This window comes from Anomaloglossus baeobatrachus, unplaced genomic scaffold, assembly GCF_048569485.1.
Source record: "Anomaloglossus baeobatrachus isolate aAnoBae1 unplaced genomic scaffold, aAnoBae1.hap1 Scaffold_4649, whole genome shotgun sequence".
NCBI classification, from domain to species: Eukaryota; Metazoa; Chordata; class Amphibia; order Anura; family Aromobatidae; genus Anomaloglossus; species Anomaloglossus baeobatrachus.
In genome coordinates, this window is record NW_027443990.1 from 20,975 (window position 1) to 31,117 (window position 10,143).

Sequence of the window (10,143 nt, forward strand, 5' to 3'; positions counted from 1 at the left end):
TTCTTTGGGTGGGAGGGTGGGCTAGTGGAAGGAGGGGGCAATCTCTTTTTTTCCCGGGTGGTAGGGGGATGACAGGAGAAGGGAAGCGGGTGGTGAGAAAGGTACAGAGGGCAGGGTTTGGGGGCTGGGAAGGAAAGGGAAAAGATTAGGGTTTGGGGATGATGAAAGGGCTTTCTACGGGTAAGGATGGCAAAGGGTGGCAGTGACGGAAAGTCAGGCAACCTGTCCTGTCCGTCTTTTTGTATCGTGAATTGGAAAGACTGCAAGGGGGAGGGGAGTTGCTTGCGCCCTAAAGGAGGAGTTATTCAGATTCATTGCAGTGGGCGGCGGCTGCAAAACGCACCATTCTTCTTGTTTTGGCTCTGCAAAGCAGCCTTTTCAAGGGTTGGCTTGGGTGACAAAATGTCTTGTGTAGGCGTGGGTTTGTCTCCCTCTCGCTCTCTCTCCCTAAGATGTGTCCGGCATAGGCCAGGGTGCCACTCGAGGCCCAAACCAATTCTGGTTATCGCTTCTCGGCCTTTTGGCTAAGATCAAGTGTAGTATCTGTTCTTATCAGTTTAATATCTGATACGTCCCCTATCTGGGGACCATATATTAAATGGATTTTTAGAACAGGGAGATGGAAAAAGAGCTTGCTCTGTCCACTCCACGCATTGACCTGGTATTGCAGTACCTCCAGGAACGGTGCACCCCTTCTTAACCCAGTTTCCAAAAGCAGAACTCAATTCACCTGATTCATATTAGCCCGATTTAATGAATTGGAAGAAAGCATACGTCTTCATATGCACCTCAATTTGGCCCATTCACTTTTCACACTTCCTCCTTTTGTTTTTTATCTTTCACACTTTTGACTTTCTTTATTCATCCAAATAGCAAACTCATCACCACTCAACCTGACCAACTCGGCTATGTCCCCGTGCTGCAGTTCTCTGTCTTATCTAGATCATTTGCAATTGAATGGAATAGATCCCTTTTGGACAAAGTGGATTCACCTGCTGCTGCAGTGACCACAGGTGTGATAACATCTAGAATTGGCATCTGGTGCGATCTCTCCGCTTCCACTCCAAAGAAAGTTACCTGTTTATTCCTATCATGCATTGGTTTTTGGGGTTTTCTTTGAGTAATGATGATCTCTTTAGTAGTCTGTTGGCGCCCTCTCCTGGAGGAATAGTTTGCTTGCTCTTGGACATTCTAAAAGAGAGGTCATGATAGACATTGAGCTTCTGAGCTCAATTGGGGACAGTCATGGGTGATGAATGTTTGCAACCTACTGCGAAGCCTCATACCGCAATATAAGGAACGTCAAATACTAAGAAAGGGCGGCCTATGAAAGAATTACTACTTTCAATAAGTACACTTAAACGGCTAATTGGGAATAGAAAAACTGTAAAAAGCCCTCTGAGAAAGCCCCCCTCTAACCTTTGATAGTAAGCTTTTCTGTAGTCTGCCTGTTGATGTATTTTCCGTTTGAACTGTGCACAACATGAAGAGACGGAACACTGGCGGCTTGTCACAATGCCCCCCGATGACATCACAATAGCGCTGCTGCCTAGAAAACAAGCTGCGCAGAAGAAGTTGTTCTTTGGGTGGGAGGGTGGGCTAGTGGAAGGAGGGGGCAATCTCTTTTTTTCCCGGGTGGTAGGGGGATGACAGGAGAAGGGAAGCGGGTGGTGAGAAAGGTACAGAGGGCAGGGTTTGGGGGCTGGGAAGGAAAGGGAAAAGATTAGGGTTTGGGGATGATGAAAGGGCTTTCTACGGGTAAGGATGGCAAAGGGTGGCAGTGACGGAAAGTCAGGCAACCTGTCCTGTCCGTCTTTTTGTATCGTGAATTGGAAAGACTGCAAGGGGGAGGGGAGTTGCTTGCGCCCTAAAGGAGGAGTTATTCAGATTCATTGCAGTGGGCGGCGGCTGCAAAACGCACCATTCTTCTTGTTTTGGCTCTGCAAAGCAGCCTTTTCAAGGGTTGGCTTGGGTGACAAAATGTCTTGTGTAGGCGTGGGTTTGTCTCCCTCTCGCTCTCTCTCCCTAAGATGTGTCCGGCATAGGCCAGGGTGCCACTCGAGGCCCAAACCAATTCTGGTTATCGCTTCTCGGCCTTTTGGCTAAGATCAAGTGTAGTATCTGTTCTTATCAGTTTAATATCTGATACGTCCCCTATCTGGGGACCATATATTAAATGGATTTTTAGAACAGGGAGATGGAAAAAGAGCTTGCTCTGTCCACTCCACGCATTGACCTGGTATTGCAGTACCTCCAGGAACGGTGCACCCCTTCTTAACCCAGTTTCCAAAAGCAGAACTCAATTCACCTGATTCATATTAGCCCGATTTAATGAATTGGAAGAAAGCATACGTCTTCATATGCACCTCAATTTGGCCCATTCACTTTTCACACTTCCTCCTTTTGTTTTTTATCTTTCACACTTTTGACTTTCTTTATTCATCCAAATAGCAAACTCATCACCACTCAACCTGACCAACTCGGCTATGTCCCCGTGCTGCAGTTCTCTGTCTTATCTAGATCATTTGCAATTGAATGGAATAGATCCCTTTTGGACAAAGTGGATTCACCTGCTGCTGCAGTGACCACAGGTGTGATAACATCTAGAATTGGCATCTGGTGCGATCTCTCCGCTTCCACTCCAAAGAAAGTTACCTGTTTATTCCTATCATGCATTGGTTTTTGGGGTTTTCTTTGAGTAATGATGATCTCTTTAGTAGTCTGTTGGCGCCCTCTCCTGGAGGAATAGTTTGCTTGCTCTTGGACATTCTAAAAGAGAGGTCATGATAGACATTGAGCTTCTGAGCTCAATTGGGGACAGTCATGGGTGATGAATGTTTGCAACCTACTGCGAAGCCTCATACCGCAATATAAGGAACGTCAAATACTAAGAAAGGGCGGCCTATGAAAGAATTACTACTTTCAATAAGTACACTTAAACGGCTAATTGGGAATAGAAAAACTGTAAAAAGCCCTCTGAGAAAGCCCCCCTCTAACCTTTGATAGTAAGCTTTTCTGTAGTCTGCCTGTTGATGTATTTTCCGTTTGAACTGTGCACAACATGAAGAGACGGAACACTGGCGGCTTGTCACAATGCCCCCCGATGACATCACAATAGCGCTGCTGCCTAGAAAACAAGCTGCGCAGAAGAAGTTGTTCTTTGGGTGGGAGGGTGGGCTAGTGGAAGGAGGGGGCAATCTCTTTTTTTCCCGGGTGGTAGGGGGATGACAGGAGAAGGGAAGCGGGTGGTGAGAAAGGTACAGAGGGCAGGGTTTGGGGGCTGGGAAGGAAAGGGAAAAGATTAGGGTTTGGGGATGATGAAAGGGCTTTCTACGGGTAAGGATGGCAAAGGGTGGCAGTGACGGAAAGTCAGGCAACCTGTCCTGTCCGTCTTTTTGTATCGTGAATTGGAAAGACTGCAAGGGGGAGGGGAGTTGCTTGCGCCCTAAAGGAGGAGTTATTCAGATTCATTGCAGTGGGCGGCGGCTGCAAAACGCACCATTCTTCTTGTTTTGGCTCTGCAAAGCAGCCTTTTCAAGGGTTGGCTTGGGTGACAAAATGTCTTGTGTAGGCGTGGGTTTGTCTCCCTCTCGCTCTCTCTCCCTAAGATGTGTCCGGCATAGGCCAGGGTGCCACTCGAGGCCCAAACCAATTCTGGTTATCGCTTCTCGGCCTTTTGGCTAAGATCAAGTGTAGTATCTGTTCTTATCAGTTTAATATCTGATACGTCCCCTATCTGGGGACCATATATTAAATGGATTTTTAGAACAGGGAGATGGAAAAAGAGCTTGCTCTGTCCACTCCACGCATTGACCTGGTATTGCAGTACCTCCAGGAACGGTGCACCCCTTCTTAACCCAGTTTCCAAAAGCAGAACTCAATTCACCTGATTCATATTAGCCCGATTTAATGAATTGGAAGAAAGCATACGTCTTCATATGCACCTCAATTTGGCCCATTCACTTTTCACACTTCCTCCTTTTGTTTTTTATCTTTCACACTTTTGACTTTCTTTATTCATCCAAATAGCAAACTCATCACCACTCAACCTGACCAACTCGGCTATGTCCCCGTGCTGCAGTTCTCTGTCTTATCTAGATCATTTGCAATTGAATGGAATAGATCCCTTTTGGACAAAGTGGATTCACCTGCTGCTGCAGTGACCACAGGTGTGATAACATCTAGAATTGGCATCTGGTGCGATCTCTCCGCTTCCACTCCAAAGAAAGTTACCTGTTTATTCCTATCATGCATTGGTTTTTGGGGTTTTCTTTGAGTAATGATGATCTCTTTAGTAGTCTGTTGGCGCCCTCTCCTGGAGGAATAGTTTGCTTGCTCTTGGACATTCTAAAAGAGAGGTCATGATAGACATTGAGCTTCTGAGCTCAATTGGGGACAGTCATGGGTGATGAATGTTTGCAACCTACTGCGAAGCCTCATACCGCAATATAAGGAACGTCAAATACTAAGAAAGGGCGGCCTATGAAAGAATTACTACTTTCAATAAGTACACTTAAACGGCTAATTGGGAATAGAAAAACTGTAAAAAGCCCTCTGAGAAAGCCCCCCTCTAACCTTTGATAGTAAGCTTTTCTGTAGTCTGCCTGTTGATGTATTTTCCGTTTGAACTGTGCACAACATGAAGAGACGGAACACTGGCGGCTTGTCACAATGCCCCCCGATGACATCACAATAGCGCTGCTGCCTAGAAAACAAGCTGCGCAGAAGAAGTTGTTCTTTGGGTGGGAGGGTGGGCTAGTGGAAGGAGGGGGCAATCTCTTTTTTTCCCGGGTGGTAGGGGGATGACAGGAGAAGGGAAGCGGGTGGTGAGAAAGGTACAGAGGGCAGGGTTTGGGGGCTGGGAAGGAAAGGGAAAAGATTAGGGTTTGGGGATGATGAAAGGGCTTTCTACGGGTAAGGATGGCAAAGGGTGGCAGTGACGGAAAGTCAGGCAACCTGTCCTGTCCGTCTTTTTGTATCGTGAATTGGAAAGACTGCAAGGGGGAGGGGAGTTGCTTGCGCCCTAAAGGAGGAGTTATTCAGATTCATTGCAGTGGGCGGCGGCTGCAAAACGCACCATTCTTCTTGTTTTGGCTCTGCAAAGCAGCCTTTTCAAGGGTTGGCTTGGGTGACAAAATGTCTTGTGTAGGCGTGGGTTTGTCTCCCTCTCGCTCTCTCTCCCTAAGATGTGTCCGGCATAGGCCAGGGTGCCACTCGAGGCCCAAACCAATTCTGGTTATCGCTTCTCGGCCTTTTGGCTAAGATCAAGTGTAGTATCTGTTCTTATCAGTTTAATATCTGATACGTCCCCTATCTGGGGACCATATATTAAATGGATTTTTAGAACAGGGAGATGGAAAAAGAGCTTGCTCTGTCCACTCCACGCATTGACCTGGTATTGCAGTACCTCCAGGAACGGTGCACCCCTTCTTAACCCAGTTTCCAAAAGCAGAACTCAATTCACCTGATTCATATTAGCCCGATTTAATGAATTGGAAGAAAGCATACGTCTTCATATGCACCTCAATTTGGCCCATTCACTTTTCACACTTCCTCCTTTTGTTTTTTATCTTTCACACTTTTGACTTTCTTTATTCATCCAAATAGCAAACTCATCACCACTCAACCTGACCAACTCGGCTATGTCCCCGTGCTGCAGTTCTCTGTCTTATCTAGATCATTTGCAATTGAATGGAATAGATCCCTTTTGGACAAAGTGGATTCACCTGCTGCTGTAGTGACCACAGGTGTGATAACATCTAGAATTGGCATCTGGTGCGATCTCTCCGCTTCCACTCCAAAGAAAGTTACCTGTTTATTCCTATCATGCATTGGTTTTTGGGGTTTTCTTTGAGTAATGATGATCTCTTTAGTAGTCTGTTGGCGCCCTCTCCTGGAGGAATAGTTTGCTTGCTCTTGGACATTCTAAAAGAGAGGTCATGATAGACATTGAGCTTCTGAGCTCAATTGGGGACAGTCATGGGTGATGAATGTTTGCAACCTACTGCGAAGCCTCATACCGCAATATAAGGAACGTCAAATACTAAGAAAGGGCGGCCTATGAAAGAATTACTACTTTCAATAAGTACACTTAAACGGCTAATTGGGAATAGAAAAACTGTAAAAAGCCCTCTGAGAAAGCCCCCCTCTAACCTTTGATAGTAAGCTTTTCTGTAGTCTGCCTGTTGATGTATTTTCCGTTTGAACTGTGCACAACATGAAGAGACGGAACACTGGCGGCTTGTCACAATGCCCCCCGATGACATCACAATAGCGCTGCTGCCTAGAAAACAAGCTGCGCAGAAGAAGTTGTTCTTTGGGTGGGAGGGTGGGCTAGTGGAAGGAGGGGGCAATCTCTTTTTTTCCCGGGTGGTAGGGGGATGACAGGAGAAGGGAAGCGGGTGGTGAGAAAGGTACAGAGGGCAGGGTTTGGGGGCTGGGAAGGAAAGGGAAAAGATTAGGGTTTGGGGATGATGAAAGGGCTTTCTACGGGTAAGGATGGCAAAGGGTGGCAGTGACGGAAAGTCAGGCAACCTGTCCTGTCCGTCTTTTTGTATCGTGAATTGGAAAGACTGCAAGGGGGAGGGGAGTTGCTTGCGCCCTAAAGGAGGAGTTATTCAGATTCATTGCAGTGGGCGGCGGCTGCAAAACGCACCATTCTTCTTGTTTTGGCTCTGCAAAGCAGCCTTTTCAAGGGTTGGCTTGGGTGACAAAATGTCTTGTGTAGGCGTGGGTTTGTCTCCCTCTCGCTCTCTCTCCCTAAGATGTGTCCGGCATAGGCCAGGGTGCCACTCGAGGCCCAAACCAATTCTGGTTATCGCTTCTCGGCCTTTTGGCTAAGATCAAGTGTAGTATCTGTTCTTATCAGTTTAATATCTGATACGTCCCCTATCTGGGGACCATATATTAAATGGATTTTTAGAACAGGGAGATGGAAAAAGAGCTTGCTCTGTCCACTCCACGCATTGACCTGGTATTGCAGTACCTCCAGGAACGGTGCACCCCTTCTTAACCCAGTTTCCAAAAGCAGAACTCAATTTCAATTCACCTGATTCATATTAGCCCGATTTAATGAATTGGAAGAAAGCATACGTCTTCATATGCACCTCAATTTGGCCCATTCACTTTTCACACTTCCTCCTTTTGTTTTTTATCTTTCACACTTTTGACTTTCTTTATTCATCCAAATAGCAAACTCATCACCACTCAACCTGACCAACTCGCTATGTCCCCGTGCTGCAGTTCTCTGTCTTATCTAGATCATTTGCAATTGAATGGAATAGATCCCTTTTGGACAAAGTGGATTCACCTGCTGCTGCAGTGACCACAGGTGTGATAACATCTAGAATTGGCATCTGGTGCGATCTCTCCGCTTCCACTCCAAAGAAAGTTACCTGTTTATTCTATCATGCATTGGTTTTGGGTTTTCTTTGAGTAATGATGATCTCTTTAGTAGTCTGTTGGCGCCCTCTCCTGGAGGAATAGTTTGCTTGCTCTTTGGACATTCTAAAAGAGAGGTCATGATAGACATTGAGCTTCTGAGCTCAATTGGGGACAGTCATGGGTGATGAATGTTTGCCAACCTACTGCGAAGCCTCATACCGCAATATAAGGAACGTCAAATACTAAGAAAGGGCGGCCTATGAAAGAATTACTACTTTCAATAAGTACACTTAAACGGCTAATTGGGAATAGAAAAACTGTAAAAAGCCCTCTGAGAAAGCCCCCCTCTAACCTTTGATAGTAAGCTTTCTGTAGTCTGCCTGTTGATGTATTTCCGTTTGAACTGTGCACAACATGAAGAGACGGAACACTGGCGGCTTGTCACAATGCCCCCGATGACATCACAATAGCGCTGCTGCCTAGAAAACAAGCTGCGCAGAAGAAGTTGTTCTTTGGGTGGGAGGGTGGGCTAGTGGAAGGAGGGGGCAATCTCTTTTTTTCCCGGGTGGTAGGGGATGACAGGAGAAGGGAAGCGGGGTGGTGAGAAAGGTACAGAGGGCAGGGTTTGGGGGCTGGGAAGGAAAGGGAAAAGATTAGGGTTTGGGGATGATGAAAGGGCTTTCTACGGGTAAGGATGGCAAAGGGTGGCAGTGACGGAAAGTCAGGCAACCTGTCCTGTCCGTCTTTTTGTATCGTGAATTGGAAAGACTGCAAGGGGGAGGGGAGTTGCTTGCGCCCTAAAGGAGGAGTTATTCAGATTCATTGCAGTGGGCGGCGGCTGCAAAACGCACCATTCTTCTTGTTTTGGCTCTGCAAAGCAGCCTTTTCAAGGGTTGGCTTGGGTGACAAAATGTCTTGTGTTAGGCGTGGGTTTGTCTCCCTCTCGCTCTCTCTCCTAAGATGTGTCCGGCATAGGCCAGGGTGCCACTCGAGGCCCAAACCAATTCTGGTTATCGCTTCTCGCCTTTTGGCTAAGATCAAGTGTAGTATCTGTTCTTATCAGTTTAATATCTGATACGTCCCCTATCTGGGGACCATATATTAAATGGATTTTTAGAACAGGGAGATGGAAAAAGAGCTTGCTCTGTCCACTCCACGCATTGACCTGGTATTGCAGTACCTCCAGGAACGGTGCACCCCTTCTTAACCCAGTTTCCAAAAGCAGAACTCAATTCACCTGATTCATATTAGCCCGATTTAATGATTGGAAGAAAGCATACGTCTTCATATGCACCTCAATTTGGCCCATTCACTTTTCACACTTCCTCCTTTTGTTTTTTATCTTTCACACTTTTGACTTTCTTTATTCATCCAAATAGCAAACTCATCACCACTCAACCTGACCAACTCGGCTATGTCCCCGTGCTGCAGTTCTCTGTCTTATCTAGATCATTTGCAATTGAATGGAATAGATCCCTTTTGGACAAAGTGGATTCACCTGCTGCTGCAGTGACCACAGGTGTGATAACATCTAGAATTGGCATCTGGTGCGATCTCTCCGCTTCCACTCCAAAGAAAGTTACCTGTTTATTCCTATCATGCATTGGTTTTTGGGGTTTTCTTTGAGTAATGATGATCTCTTTAGTAGTCTGTTGGCGCCCTCTCCTGAGGAATAGTTTGCTTGCTCTTGGACATTCTAAAAGAGAGGTCATGATAGACATTGAGCTTCTGAGCTCAATTGGGGACAGTCATGGGTGATGAATGTTTGCAACCTACTGCGAAGCCTCATACCGCAATATAAGGAACGTCAAATACTAAGAAAGGGCGGCCTATGAAAGAATTACTACTTTCAATAAGTACACTTAAACGGCTAATTGGGAATAGAAAAAACTGTAAAAAGCCCTCTGAGAAAGCCCCCCTCTAACCTTTGATAGTAAGCTTTTCTGTAGTCTGCCTGTTGATGTATTTTCCGTTTTGAACTGTGCACAACATGAAGAGACGGAACACTGGCGGCTTGTCACAATGCCCCCCGATGACATCACAATAGCGCTGCTGCTAGAAAACAAGCTGCGCAGAAGAAGTTGTTCTTTGGGTGGGAGGGTGGGCTAGTGGAAGGAGGGGGCAATCTCTTTTTTTCCCGGGTGGTAGGGGGATGACAGGAGAAGGGAAGCGGGTGGTGAGAAAGGTACAGAGGGCAGGGTTTGGGGCTGGGAAGGAAAGGGAAATGATTAGGGTTTGGGGATGATGAAAGGGCTTTCTACGGGTAAGGATGGCAAAGGGTGGCAGTGACGGAAAGTCAGGCAACCTGTCCTGTCCGTCTTTTTGTATCGTGAATTGGAAAGACTGCAAGGGGGAGGGGAGTTGCTTGCGCCCTAAAGGAGGAGTTATTCAGATTCATTGCAGTGGGCGGCGGCTGCAAAACGCACCATTCTTCTTGTTTTGGCTCTGCAAAGCAGCCTTTTCAAGGGTTGGCTTGGGTGACAAAATGTCTTGTGTAGGCGTGGGTTTGTCTCCCTCTCGCTCTCTCTCCCTAAGATGTGTCCGGCATAGGCCAGGGTGCCACTCGAGGCCCAAACCAATTCTGGTTACGCTTCTCGGCCTTTTGGCTAAGATCAAGTGTAGTATCTGTTCTTATCAGTTTAATATCTGATACGTCCCTATCTGGGGACCATATATTAAATGGATTTTTAGAACAGGGAGATGGAAAAAGAGCTTGCTCTGTCCACTCCACGCATTGACCTGGTATTGCAGTACCTCCAG

General features: G+C 46.6%; 6 non-coding genes and 1 pseudogene across 6 annotated transcripts; all 7 read left to right on the forward strand.

Moving 5' to 3' along the window:
• The first annotated feature begins 504 nt into the window (after nt 1-504).
• On the forward strand, nt 505-695 carry LOC142280980 (U2 spliceosomal RNA). The gene has a single exon (XR_012743145.1). It is a non-coding gene; the product is annotated as a U2 spliceosomal RNA (small nuclear RNA).
• Nucleotides 696-2,082: 1,387 nt separating this feature from the next.
• Nucleotides 2,083-2,273, forward strand: LOC142280981 (U2 spliceosomal RNA). Its single transcript, XR_012743146.1, has one exon. It is a non-coding gene; the product is annotated as a U2 spliceosomal RNA (small nuclear RNA).
• A 1,387-nt stretch (nt 2,274-3,660) lies between these two features.
• On the forward strand, nt 3,661-3,851 carry LOC142280983 (U2 spliceosomal RNA). Its single transcript, XR_012743148.1, has one exon. It is a non-coding gene; the product is annotated as a U2 spliceosomal RNA (small nuclear RNA).
• A 1,387-nt stretch (nt 3,852-5,238) lies between these two features.
• On the forward strand, nt 5,239-5,429 carry LOC142280985 (U2 spliceosomal RNA). Its single transcript, XR_012743149.1, has one exon. It is a non-coding gene; the product is annotated as a U2 spliceosomal RNA (small nuclear RNA).
• Nucleotides 5,430-6,816: 1,387 nt separating this feature from the next.
• LOC142280986 (U2 spliceosomal RNA) lies at nt 6,817-7,007 on the forward strand. The gene has a single exon (XR_012743150.1). It is a non-coding gene; the product is annotated as a U2 spliceosomal RNA (small nuclear RNA).
• Nucleotides 7,008-8,395: 1,388 nt separating this feature from the next.
• On the forward strand, nt 8,396-8,585 carry LOC142280987 (U2 spliceosomal RNA). Its single transcript, XR_012743151.1, has one exon. It is a non-coding gene; the product is annotated as a U2 spliceosomal RNA (small nuclear RNA).
• A 1,384-nt stretch (nt 8,586-9,969) lies between these two features.
• Nucleotides 9,970-10,143, forward strand: LOC142280988 (U2 spliceosomal RNA; annotated as a pseudogene; the record flags this gene model as incomplete).